The following is a 15290-nucleotide window of genomic DNA, read 5'->3' on the forward strand; positions in this document are numbered from 1 at the left end:
TTTTTGTCGAATTTTTGTTCGAGTTTATAGTCAAATTACTTACCACTTTACTTTCAAGCATTGTTATTTCAACTATCAAAGTTATTTTCTGGTGCGAAACCGATTATCATACGCTTTATTCAAATTGAAGATTTCTGCAATTTGCATTCTCGTTGTTCATCTTTCGTTTAAGGTATAATCTTATTTTTAATATTAATGTTCTTATTGAATACTATGTTTGTCTCTTTTACCTACTTTATTACCGCAATTAAGAGTAGCTAAACACCCCAAGGGTGTTGGTTTGGGTATAAGGGGATAACTTGTAAATCAGATTTGTAACTTCGTCAAGTAGGGTCGGCAGCCTGAGTAGTGAGGTTGGCGACACACGACCTTTAAAACCATAAATTTATTCGAACACTGTCTATGGTAGCTAGAATTGAATTTTTTCTATTAACATTCAAAGCCGACGGCTGTCTATGGCTAGCCAGCGGCGGAATCAAAGAACAATAGTTTTATGCGAAAGTCTGGTAAAAGCTTGGTTTAGACGGAGACTGTCTATGGCTAGCCAGCGACCTTGCTTGTTCAACATACCATACTACGACTGGATTACAATAGTCGGTGGCTTGGTTTGGACAGAGGACTGATATGTTTTGTATTGCTTTTTGTTGAGAACTCTTACGAAATTGGTTAAATATACCCACTATTCTGAGTTTGGTGTTGTTTCATGTGTAGTCAATCGTATTGTGATATATATGATAGCTTCTGGGGCATCCAAAAGACCTTACATGTTAATTTACACCACTATACTGACTTAGAATCGTGATAACACTATATTAACGATTTAGATCTCTTATTATATTTGCTATGTGCGAGTGAAACCGCCGGATTAAGTCACTTAGTATAATCATACGTTTATCCTTAGTGGCACTTAAGTGACATTTAGGTACACTTCGCCAGTAGATGATTAACGACCCCGATATTCATGTTCAAACACTGAAAGTCATTTGAGAAGAAGCTCTTGAAATATGATCCGATTACATATAAATCCCTGACTGATCAAGCATAAAATAGTCCAAGGGGTTCGGTCTATGCAAGATCAATAATAAAGGGGGATTTAAGGGTTCCTTGAGTTTAACTCTCTGGTCCGGAGTACCGTGAGTAACCCTTATACGAGATGCTTGATCAAGCATAGAATAATCGGGTCGGGTTCGGTCCATGATTGACATCAAAGAGAGGGGGGATTTAAGGGTCAATTGAGTTTAACTCTCCGATTCGGAGTATCGTGAATAACCCCGTACGAGATGAGGATCTCAGCAGGGGTGGTGAAACATAGACCCACCATCGATGGGTCGACCAGTTGATGATGGCTCGTGCTGGGTTATAGGATTTATGTTCAGAACGTTACCTGTAAATCAACAGTGTCTAGTGGAATGCTATATGTCCAGTAGCGCGGGTAGAGAGGTGCTACGTAGTAGGCACTTACTATTAATAGTATAGTATGTATGTGAGTGTAGAGTGAATATTCAGTCCCCATTTTTGGTGTGGATTGAATCCGTTATTTATAGGGTGATCCTTTTTGTCTTCTATTGCCACATAATAAGGCTAAAAGGATCGTGGCTTATCAACAGTACATCCTTGAGTGAGCTTGACCCGACAAAAGTAAAAAGTGTTTTGTCGGACCTGACTCTTGTCTGCCAGGTGCCGTCTGCCAGTACAACATCGTCTGACATGTATACATCACCTTGGCGCTCGCGCGGATCTGCGCCAGGTCTGTGACTTCAGCGATTATTCCTTCAGCGCACGACATGCATGGCTCATGTGGTGATGTTGTTTGATGCGCTACACGAGCTGATCAGGTATGCGTATTAATGGTGTATCCTATCGTATACACGCATAAAGCATAATATTTGCATGAAATTAGCGTCAGGAACAATAGTTTTGTGAAACTGTCCATCCAGCGTTCTCCGCTGTGCAGGCTGCTTCCGTCATGCGTAAGCCCTGAAGGCCGCCTAGCGCTTAAGCCCTGACCGGAGAGCGTCACATCCAGCGTAAATATCGGATCACGAATAACAGAACACAGCATCATCTGACACGTGTCCCCGGGTACTTCGGTGGGTCTATCACTATAAATAGACCCCTTGGATCGTCATTTTACAGATTCAGACACTCTAAAAACTTGTGACCAGAGATTTCACCTTTCTCTCTCACATAGTATTTTCTCTCACTAGAAGTCATCCGGCTAGTAGCTCTACGCTCAGTAGACTAAGATTGATTAAGCCACCCCACAGGTTTCTATACCTGTGTACCGGGTCTGCAGGGATTATTTCCCGAGGGTAAACATCAATCGGCAACATTCCCCCACTTTTAGCTAGATACTTCTAGTATTTGTGCTAACATACTAAGCCTTACCTCATAAGGAAATAGGTGTTAGCACGTATCATTAAGTTCCCCCAGTTCAGTGGTATGCGTGAGAATTGCGCATGGCTTTGAACTCAGCATATGACCACCATCTACTTACTCTGCGCCAAGCATCTTTGCTTTTTAATTTTCGTTTAAATAGTATTTTTTTCTGTTGCATTAAATGCAAGGAGATTCAGGAGGCGTCTGTCATTCTACTACAGTGACCGTGATGTCACTTTAGCCGTCTTCGGTTACCTCGTTTTCTTCTCTTCTCTGCCTTTCGACATGTGGCTTCATCTCCACCATTTAGTTTTTAACCGACCTTTTTAAACTTCCCTTTGGATGTTCCTCATGTTTTTACTTCCCTATAAATACCTCATAACTTCTTCTCCCATTTTTTACTCTCCCCGTTTTCTTCGATCCTACGCAAATCTTCTCGGCTTACTCCTCATTGCTTCTTTGATTTCAACTTTAAGTTTTTTCAGGTTAGCGCGTGTTTAGTTTCTTTTGCTTAAGGTATTTTGATTATATTATTTATAGATGGCGCCTTCTTCTACTGCCGAGTCTCCGAACTGTTGGGCTATTAGGTCTATTATGACGGAGCGTTGGTTCGCGCTATTAATAGATTAGTATCCACCCTTGGCCGACTTACACCCCATAGCGCCTTTTCCGGATCAGCGTGCAGACACCGTTATCGCTGATAAGGTTACAGTGTATCGGCAAGTTATGGTGGAAGGGAACTTGCGTTATCCTTCAACTCTCTTTTTCATGGAGGTTCTCAATCACTTCAACATTGGTCTTGGTCAGCTACACCCATATAGCGCTTGTCGCGTTACTCTTTTTGAGATGATTTGTTACCATTATCAGTTTCCTCCCTCGCTAGCTTTATTTAAGAACGTGTTTTCTTACCTCAAAAGCCAACAAAGTTGGTATGCTTTTAATGACAGAGTTAACTTTGTGAAGCACCTGAAAGTCGAGGTGCGCAAGAAATGGAAAAACTCGTTCTTCTATATTGATGATTCTTTTATCCCCCTCGCGTACATAAATATTTGTACATGGCACACAGAAGCCACGGACGCGTGTCTAAACGTTAAACCCCCAATTTCCCAGATGACGAGCGAAAGCTCGAGTATTTTTATAACCACGAACTTCCAATTCGTCATTATAATAGTGATGTCCTGCGGATTGCTAACCTGTGTCCATATCTAACTGCCCTGCCAATTATGAAAGATTCCAGCGATAATGGTAGGCGGCAGATGGGCGCTATCTTTATATTTGTTCCCCTTGTATCGCTTTTTTCTAACTTGTGATTCTTGTTATTGCAGTCATTCATCTAGACAGGCTTCTTGGATCCCGCAACATTCGGGGTGTTTATACTGAAACACCGAAAGCTGAGCAACGCTCAGATGCTGACCCTTTGGTTTAGGGTGGCGGCTCTGGTGGCACCAGTGGTTCAGGTGGCGCCGATCAACATGAGAGTCATACAGGTGGTGATTCTCAAAGAGTTGATGTCGGGGGCCTAAAGTGACTGAAGCCCCTATTGAGAGTGGGCACAAGAGGAAGCGCGCTAAGAGTTCAAAAGGTAGTATTTACTTTGTTTGTGTTGTATTTTTGCGATGTTGAAGATGCTACTAACTGTTACCCTTTGCTTGCAGAGACCCGCCTGGTGTTCCATGGTATGAACGACCTACTATCGGTGCCGGAAAAGATGATGATTTCTCAATTCAACTTTCTGAAGGGTGTTACTCTGCCTGACTACTTTACGCATCTATTGCCCGAGGCATCGTGACTCCTTGATGTTCAGCTGACCATGTTGAACTTGATGCATTCTCAGTTTCGCCTCCAGGAGGCGAAGGCTCATCTTGATGGCGTTGGCTCTTCCGCCAAGCACACTTTCTGCCGACTAAGCTCATGACCGTGTTGTGTTTCTAAATTCGAAACTCGAGGAGGTAGAGAAGGCGCGCCTAGAGGCGATTACTGCCTCGTCTGTCATAGCTGCTGAGAAGGCGTCATTAATTTCCAGGGTTGAGGAGTTAACCGAAAAGGTTAACTCTATTGAGTCTGAGAAAAGCGCTCTGTCAAAGAGCGCGAGGATCTGGCTGGTCAGTTGTCTACCTGTGAGGGTGAGCATGATGCAGCGGTGCATCAATTTAAGGTCTTGAAGGAAGGACTCCCTTCGCTGGTTGCTCGTGCATGTGATTCTAAGTAAGTGAGCGACCTGTTTATTGACATCGTGGTTGCCTTTAAGGCGAAGGAGAGGCTTGCATTTTGGAAGAAGATCCAACCCCATGTTCAACCTTCTGAAGCTTTAGATGCTATTATCGCTAAGGAGGTGGATCCTCTCGCGGCTCAAAAGAGCGAAGAGATCGCGCCCACCTTGGCGAACATTATGGTTCCCTCGTTTGTTGCTATGTCTAGTGATCCCACCGCTGATGCTCATCAGTTGTAACTATTGCTTTTCCACATGTATGTAATGAATTTTTGGAAATGAAATATTCACCTTTCGAGTTTTTCTTACTGTGAGTACTGTTTATGTTATGGCGCGCTTAAATTTATGAACGCGTGTGTATGATTTGTACTTGGGAAAATTTGGTCATTGTTAAGCATAGAAGATGTACGCGTGCTGGGTATATCATTACCCTTTGCGATTTGCCTGTTTCGCCCGAGTGGCGGCTTGCTAAGTATTTGCACGACCAAGCATATGGGTTTCGTTTGTAATTATCGTATGATCAAGCGCGTGGGATCGTTTGCTAACATGTTATTTCATTTGGCTAAGTTTTTTGTTGATTTTAATCGTAATTATACTCAAGGCATGTCAACACTTAACTTATCATATATATTGTTGTTCACACAATATATACTTTAGTTATGCATCCGTGTGTGCGCATCGAGAGTCTTCTAAGTGCGCCAACACTTAGGATTGAGGTCAGGCGCGACCAACGCCGTCATTTATAGTCATGGCTTGTAGATGTCAAGTTCTGCGCGGGTAGGTTAGGTCAACCCAATGACACATAACCTTCCGGTTATAATGAGCTAGCTTGTCGCCAAACAAGCTTCTGCCGACACGGGTGCCGGAGAAAGCAACCCTTCAAAGGTAGGAGCGCGCTGCCTAAAGGATTGTGCGCACTAATTTCAAGTTATAGAACTACTTTACATATAATGGCACAAAGATTCTAGCAGACAATAACTTGGAGACATTAATTAAGCATAAATAGATAGAATCTGTGCGTAAAACGCTTAGGAACATTGTTCAGTACAAACTTCAGATACGCGCTAGACAAGGTGCGCTTAAAAACAAACATCCAAATTCTTCTAATACCCGTAATAAGAATAACCACCCTGATCATAACTGTACTTGCATGCTCTCTCTCTCAGCTTCTCATCCTTATCTTCTTCGTATTCATAGTCAACGCCGGCGATCTCGTCTCCCTCGTCATTTGCAGCTCCTGAAGAGCTGCCCCCATCTTTCTTTTCCTTTGCCGTGGCTTGAATACTTCGGATCTGTGAACACCAGTCAAATTATGTTACAAAATCAACGAATGCGCGAGTATGTGTGCTAGTGCACTCTAATATGCATTTTATGTTTCAGATTATGTAAGGTTGTACGCATTTTAATGCGGTAAGCGCACACTGGTTACGCGTTTTTAGCGTGTCATCTGGCCAAGTATTTAAGCGAGCGCTAATTTTTGGGCAATCATGCGTTATCTGTATTTATAATCCAAAAGTAATTAGTTATACGCGTATTTACATACCTGCTGAAGTCGATAGTCCTCCGCTGTTACTTTGGACTTAAGAGTAGCTTTTCCCATTGGAGTAGGTAGCACTATGATGCCTTGAGACACATTAGTTGTGATATCAAAGTGTGATAGTGCCAGTTTCCCATGGATAGCATCATATATTCTGATTAAGCAGGTATCACCTTGAAGTCAACGACAAACGTGTGCTGCCTCTCCCGGTCATGATAATCCCGCAAGGTCAATGCCGCATGAGTATCCCTTTCGAACAAGCAGGGTCCTGAAACGAAATACTATTATTATTATCGTTTCGAATGGGAGGTCCTGAAATGAAATACTATACAAACCCCGGCAGCGACGCCAAAAATACTTGATGTTATGCGAGGTGTATACAAAATACTATTATTTTTATTACGAAATACTATTAAATACGATACAATTTTACACAAGTTTTTTATATTTATTTATTAAATGGAATATACCTAAACCTTGCTACAACACTTATAGGCAGTGTACCTAAGCGTAGAGTAGTGTAGTTTTTAGTAAGTCCGGTTCGTTCCACATGGAGACGGCTTATTGCGTACACTATATTTTTAAAAAATTATATATATATATATATATATATATATATATTAGTAATATAGTAGTATTATTATATATATATATATATATATATATATATATATATATATATATATATATATATATATATATATATATATATTAGTAATATAGTAGTATTATTATTATAAAAAGGGGGTTTTACCGTTTAATGACCGGTTTGTCGATTGTAAAGATAAATGACGATACTATAAATGACAGAATTTAAATTGCGATAAAGTAAATTGCAGTAACTAAAATGACAGTAAATAAAGGTACGCTAAAATATGAAATAAAAGTATTATGCTTATTTAAACTTCCGTAATCATGATGTTTGACGTTTTGATTTTAATTTATTTATTTGGGTTAATTGTCCTTTGTCCTGGATTTATTTGATACCTATCTGGTTTTTGTCCATAATAGTCCATCGGTCATAATTATAAAATGCTCGTCAAATTAACCTTATTTCCGAAGTCAAATATTCTAACTAATTAGGGATTCGAACTGTAACAAGGTTTTAATACTTTGTTTAATGATTACACCAGGTTATCGACTGCGTGTAATCCAAGGTTTTAATACTTTGTTAACAATTACACCAATGATCTTTGTATGTAATCCACCCCTAAACAATTTGATATGAATATTAATTTACCCACTTGATCAGAATGAATAATCAATTACCCAACCCGAATAATTAATTAAATGATCGTAAAAGATGTCTTATAAACGTCACTAAATAGAACATACATAATCATTTTAATAATTATTAGATTAACTAATTTGAAAATAGGTTCGACAGATTCTAATGAGTTGTCATTCGATTACACAATACCCCCTATCTATTAATAGTCAATAGTCCAATGTCCACAAGTGTCGGTCTTTTGTCCAAACCTTAATTATGGTACAAAATCTAATAGCCCAGTCTTAATATTTAGCCCAACATCACGATTACTTCGACTCAAATAAGCATAATAATTACTTAGTTACGAGACATTAATTTAAAAGGGAAGAACATAGCTTACAGTGATTATTTATCGCGTAGCATTACACGGACAGAGTTCCGACTTTAAAACCCGTAAAACATTTCTTACATTAACCCAACTAAACCATAATTTATTATTAATCTTAATTATAATTAAAATTATAATTATAAATATATATTACATAGAGAGAAAGAAAGATTGAAAAAAGTGTACACAATTCATCTAGCAAACTGACTTTTTATAGAACCTGGCCAGCTACATTAACTCATGCAAGTGCATGACTTTTATGCCTTCTGGCCATGCGATCGCATGGCCAGCTGTACAACTCACATTGAGTTTTAAACGTGGGCTGCGCGTATTTATTTAATATATAATATAATATATATAATTTTATATAATTAATTATATATTATATTATATTCTTGTGCATTGTTGACTTGTAATTTTAGCTCCGTTGCGTCGCGCGTTGATAGTTGGTTCATGTCCCGGTTCCGGATTTTCGAACGTCCTTGCGTACTATTTAATATCTTGTACTTTGCGTTTCGCGGATCGTACTCTTGTAACTTTTAGACGTTTCTCATCAATAATTTGAACCACTTGGATTGTATTTTAAACTTTTTAGCGTTTTGGTCATTTGCGTCTTCAATTCGTCAAATCTGTCTTTTGTCTTCACCTTTCAATATTTAAACGAATATCACTTGTAAATAGAACAATTGCAACTAAAAGCTTGTCTTTCTTGAAGGATAATGCTATGAAATATATGTTCGTTTTTAACATTATCAAATATTCCCACACTTGAGCGTTGCTTGTCCTCAAGCAATATAGAACTTGAATATAACTTTACTAGAATCACTTCTTTATTCTTCACAATTTGTACATCAGTGACTTTAATACGGCGGTATGAACAATGATAGTAACGATGTAGTTTACAGTCCCACATGACTATAAAAATTTAGATCCTTTAGGAAATTGGATCTTTATGAAAGCATTTGATCTTTTGAAAATTCCATCTAGCTTTTACCCTAGATAAGTTTTCCGGAATAACCCTTCACCGGTGTTTGCAAATTGTTGTTGTGGGTTTTGTGGGTTTCAGATTTGAAAATTTTAGCTCAAAACTTGCGGTTTTGTGTCACCCACTTGCTAACCTTGTATTAGGAAAGCAACACATCCAGTTTACTTTCTCCGTATATTACCTTTTGGTAAACTACCGTCCAGTTGTAAAGGAAAGCGATGAACAAGCAACTGTTAAGGCAATGTCTAATTACATGCAGATGTTCATGGTCCATAACGTGTCAGATGCAATTACTATCCTTTGTAGGAGAAATAGTAAAGATCACCCTATAATTTTTCAGTCTGGAACAAGGTCCTGTCTTCGACCATGCTATGCAACCACCGTTCTTACGGTTGGCACCCAATTTGGTTCAGTTGACCTAATGAATTCCGATGAACTCTTAGGATTTTACGTTCAATGGTAATGAACGCATTGAAAATAGGTTTTCAGAAAACAAATCGGTTTTAATTCTGATCAAAATATTTTCTCGTTCAAACTCGAGTTTAGATATCATCGAATTCCATGAGTTTGTAATTCTCAATCTTTAAAGTCAATCTCAAGGATTGAGTAATATCAGGCTTAAAAGCTGATTTTTAATCTTTAAGGAGATTATCCTTTCTGGGGGTCTGATTCATTAGTCTTATCAAGCTAATTTGCACGGTGCCCTCTCCATTTTACGAGATAGATCCTCTCATGGATAGGATAAGTCTGACCACTTGGCGACCCTGTTTGATGCAGAGGTCCGTGGATTTCCTGCTGATTTTAGAGATGCATTTTCTAGATTTTTCGTCAACCTACAGCTGGTCTGGACGACAACTTCTTGACCTAAATAAAGAAGCGCGTGTCTTTTTCGGAGACTTAACTTCTTTTTAATGATGGAATTGATTCATCGTGTAGATTCATCTTTCTTTCAAATATATTACAGTAAATCGGGTAAAACTGATTAGTTTAGTCCAAAGCAAAAGTACCTGCAATAATCTGTACCAAATATGTGATATGTGTTTTAAAGAACTTGGTAAATTCTTCCCACACTTAGCTTTTATTTATTCTTTTCTTTGCCTTTTTATTCTTTTCTATTCCATTTTAAATGAATTCAAGCGTTTTGGGTTGTTTCTCAATTTATGTCCTTTTCGAGGTAACAATAATTTCGACATTAACACCTAGTTTTATCGTTCATAAATATGTATAAACAAGATTTTGAAATCATTTAGTTGAAATTTTTTTTTCAAATTCTCACAAAATTTGGCAATTAAACTAAGTGTAAACCCGAGAGAATTTATAACCCTTCCCCATACTTGAGATCATGCAATGCCCTCATTTGCATGAAATCAGACTATAATTATAAATTCATGAGGGTGATTAGTGTAGAAAAGTGATTAAAAATACCGAGTTTTCAAACATATTATTTTATATCACATTTGATATTTTGCGTCTTGTCGTCAAAATTAGTAGCTTTTGTTGAACTTTAATGCCAGTCTTTGAAAATGCGTTGTTTTACCCTGTTTTGTACATAAGATAAACTACAAACATATATATATATATATATATATATATATATATATATATATATATATATATATATATATATATATATATATACATATATATATATATATACACACACATATATATATATATATATATATATATATATATATATATATATATATATATATATTTATTTATAAAACCTTTATTTATTAAAACAATTTAAATAAATAATTTTTTAAAATTTTGTTTCCTTTTACTTTAGGTAGTTTCGGTACGTTTACCTAGTCTGTCCCTCGACAAAATTTAAAATTTTTCGTTTTTAAAGCGATTGTTTTAAAAGCAAAGATTTTTGTATTTTAAATTTTTTTGATATACTTTAGATCAATAATATTAAAAATAATGATAACAAAATTTTTCGCCCCGCCATCGGGTAAAGCAATTTCGGTTCCATGACCTAGTCTTTAACTTACGTCGAATTTTAGAAATCATTTTTTTTAAACTTAATAAAATAAAGTAAATTTTGTTTTTAAATTCACACAAAACTTAAATTTAAAAATGCATATTAATTTTATTCAAAACCTACAAAATAAAAATTCAGATGGGGGGAAGAAAACTAGTTCTTTAGTGTCTGCTAGTGGAAAAGACCAATCAGATTCTATTCTCGGAACTACACGAGAACAGAATAACTAACTCTAGACAGTATTTTCTTTTTAGAACATTTAAATCTCCCCACACTTAGGTAGCTGTGGTGTCGAAATTGTGATTAACTTCATTGTCAATTTCTCTTGGGCCATAATCAACTTGCATATCTGTTACTTTTTCTTTAAGCCATTGGTCGGATTCCTGTGTAATTTCCACAAATTCTACTAGTTTCGCATTTTCTTTAGGCGATAGATTGGATACTAACCGATTACATAACGTAAAGTTTCCCTTGGTTCTAGCATCGCGAATCCGTTTAATAAGTTTCTTCATTGAACTATTAATAACGAGGTCATTTAATTTTATATCAACAACGTGGTTCTTTATTATCAAGTCATCATTAGGTGTTACTTCAACTTCCCCACACTTAGGCGTTTTATTATTGTTAAGCACTACCGTTGGAGTTGGTAAAACAATATGGTTCTTATCGATCATTTTTATTGGTTCAACGGTTTTGGCTGGTGGAGATTTAGACTTTCAACTCACAAAGGTGATCGATTTTTCATTATTACTAAGTGTCATTCTACCATCTCTTACATCAAATAACGCCCCGGTAGACGCTAAGAATGGTCGACCTAAAATTAGAGGAATGTTTGAGTCCTCTTCTATGTTAATGACAATAAATTCGAATAGAAAGGTTAAATTACCTACTTGAACGGGTAGGTTGTCAGCAATTCCAGCTGGGTGCTTAATGGTTTGATCAAGGAGTCTAACACTCATTTTCGTTGGACTTAGCTCACCTACTCCTAATCTCTTTTATAATGAAAGAGGCATAACACTCACACTAGCACCTAAATCTGCTAGTGCATCATACATGACACAATCACTAAGTAGACAAGGAACAATAAATTCACCCGGATCACCCACCCTGGGTGGAGGTTTTGGTGGAACTGTCTTCACCGGGTTTATCTTTACAGTTTTTGTTTCTTGTACTTTCTTATTCTTCTTCTTCTTTTCAAAGGTATCACAAACTTTATTACCTATTACTTGCTCATACTCAACTCCTTTTCTTGGAAACGGGAAGGGTGGTCTGTATGGTGCCACCACTGGCTTTACATACTCGGGTGGTGGTGGTGTTGTAACTTCTTCATTGTTACTCACATCAGAAACCTTCCCATCTTCTGATGCTGGTTTTTTAGAATTTGTTGAAACCATATTAACATTCTCATTTCGAGGATTTACTTCAGTATTACTCGGTAGCTTTCCTTGTTCCCTCTCACTCATCATGCTAGCAAGAGTACCTACGTGTTTTTCTAGATTCAAAATGGAAGCTTGTTGAGTTCTTAATGATTGATCAAACCTCTCATTCTTTTGGGTTTGAGATGTAATAAATTGTGTTTGAGATACCATTAGCTTTGCCATCATTTCTTCCAGATTTGACTTTTTCTCTTCGGTTTGTTGCGGTGGTTTATACAAGCTAGGTCTTTGTTGATTGAAAGTGTTGTTTTGAGTTGGTTGGTTATTCAGACCTTGTTGGTTGTACGAGTTGTTGTTGGGTCCATTTGGATTGTAAAGAATGTTTTGATTTCGATTGAAGTTTAGCCTTGTCGGTTGATAATTATTTCCCGGCCTTTGGTTCATGTAGGAAACATTCTCACATTGTTCCATCGTTTGCTCAATGTGACACTCTTTCGTTAAGTGTAGTCCACCGCATTGCTCACAACTGATTCGTATTACGTGAATATCTTTAGTCATCTTTTCCATTCGTCTCTCGAAAGCATCTATTTTTGCGGAAACGGAATCAAAGTCATGGCTAGAATCGGTTCTAGCCACTTTAGATGAACGAAAAATATCTTTTTCCTGGTGCCACTCATGCGAGTGGGAGGCAGTGTAATCAATAATTTTGTGAGCTTCGGTTGCGGTTTTCTTCATAATGGAACCACCAGCTGCTGTGTCGATGTCTTTTCGTGTAGCAACGTCGACACCTTGGTAGAATATTTGTACTAGTTGATAAGTATCTAAACTGTGTTGAGGACATCCTCTCAACAACTTTCCGAATCTTGTCCATGCCTCATATAATGTTTCATTTGGATTTTACGCGAACGTAACAATTTCTCCTTGAAGTCTTAATCCTTTAGATGCCGAAAAAAATCTTTTAAGAAATTTCTCAACTAAAACATCCCATGTGTCAATCGCCCCTTCAGGTAACGATTCTAACCAATCTTTGGCTTCTCCCTTTAAAGTCCAGGGAAACAACATGAGATAGATCTGTTCATCCTCAACTTCTCTGATTTTGAATAGAGTACAGATCCTATTAAAGGTTCGAAGATGTTCGTTTGGATCTTCTTTTGGCGTACCACTATATTGGCATTGACTAGTTACCATGTGTAGGATTTGTCCTTTGATTTCATAATCTGTCGCATTAATGTCTGGTTTAATAATGGCTTGACCTTGGCCAGTGCGTGTGGCTCTCATTCGGTCTTCCATACTTAGAGGTTCTGTTACTTCCATATTTAAAATTGTTGAATCCGAATCACTAGAAGATTATGATTTAACGGTTTGTGGTTCAGGAGGAATGATTAGTGGTTCAGGATCTTGGAATCGTCCTTGAATATCCTCCGGGTTCTCGGTAGTGAAGTCGGGTTCAAAAAATGGATTATCGGAAATTTGAATTGGAGTACTTGTTCGACTAGATGATTTTTCTAAAGAAAAATCAACGGCGACAATATTGGCTAAATGTCTTGATCGAGTTACAAGTGGTGAACGTATGAAAGGTGGTGAACGTTTTGCTCGGTGCATTCACTGAATATCCTATTAGTTATAAAGATAAAAATTATATAAGCTATCAAATTAATAGACTTTTCTGATTTTGCCCACGTTTCGAATAGCCAATAGATGCAACAGGTAGCCAGGACCCTTTAAATTGGAAGCCCACAACTCGCCACTAACAAATCAAACTATTACTACGAACCAGAAAATTTTGGATGTCTATCAATTTAACCGCTTAAAATAATTTTTTGTCGAAATTTTGAAGAAGATAAAAATCTATGTCCTAAAAACTAGAGCGTAGAAATGAGAAAGAAAAAGAGTGCGTCGAAAAACGTCGAAAACTAAAAATCGAAAAATAAAAATAAGAAAGAAAAACGTCGAAATTTAAAAGTCTAAATACTAAATCTAAAAAGTTGCGCCTAAAGGTATTAAAGCTTAAAAGGAAATCTATATCCAAAACGGCAATAACTTAAAAGGCACTAAAATATATGAACGGCGTCGCAAAATGCTAAAGCGCCTAAATCTTAATCTAAAGAAAAAGCACTTAAGAAATTTTACGGCAAAGACTTAAAAGCTAAAAATCTACGGTAAATCTATAACTACGAAACTAATATTATGAATGATAAATATACAAATTACGATTAAACGATAAAAAGACAAATTATAACTAAAATGATAAAAATACAATTTTTTTTATAAAAATATTATTTTAATATGTATATTTTATAAAAGTATTAAACAATAATTAGAAAAACTTAATTAAAACTAAATTTATTAAAACTAAAATAATTATTATTAAATTAAAACCCTAATTAATAATAAATATATTATAATAAAAAAACCTAAACTGTCGGCAGAGGTATCAGACCTGTCAAATCGGCTCATGCGATCGCATGAGTCTTCTATTATGAGGCCATGCGGTCGCATGGACTGTGGATCCAGGCCATAAGTTGGGCTGCTACAGTGTTCGGTCCAGTTCATTTTAATTATATATTTTTTTATTTTTTTTTCTTTTTTAGTTTAATATATATATAAATATAAACTTATTAGTTTTTTTAAAAAAATATTACTTATTAGTTTTATAACTCTTAAAATATAAACTTTTTAATTTGAAACCTAAAAATATAGAAGTATATATTTTTTTTTTATGTTTTTATATTTAATATATTTTTTAAAAAATAGATTAAAACTAAATTTTTTTTATAGTGTTTCGCTTCGGTGTTGTCCCCGGTAGCGGCACCAAAAATACTTGATGTTATGCGAGGTGTATACGAAATACTATTATTTTTATTACGAAATACTATTAAATACGATACAATTTTACACAAGTTTTTTATATTTATTTATTGAATGGAATATACCTAAACCTTGCTACAACACTTATAGGCACTGTACCTAATCGTAGAGTAATGTAGTTTTTAGTAAGTCTGGTTCATTCCACAGGGAGACGGCTTATTGCGTACACTATATATATATATATATATATATATATATATATATATATATATATATATATATATATATATATATATATATATATATATATATATATATATATATATATATATATATATATATATATATATATATAGTAGTATTATTATAAAAAGGGGGTTTTACCGTTTAATGACCGTTTTGTCGATT

The sequence above is a fragment of the Rutidosis leptorrhynchoides genome, chromosome 2 (genome assembly GCF_046630445.1).
Source record: "Rutidosis leptorrhynchoides isolate AG116_Rl617_1_P2 chromosome 2, CSIRO_AGI_Rlap_v1, whole genome shotgun sequence".
Taxonomy (NCBI): Eukaryota; Viridiplantae; Streptophyta; class Magnoliopsida; order Asterales; family Asteraceae; genus Rutidosis; species Rutidosis leptorrhynchoides.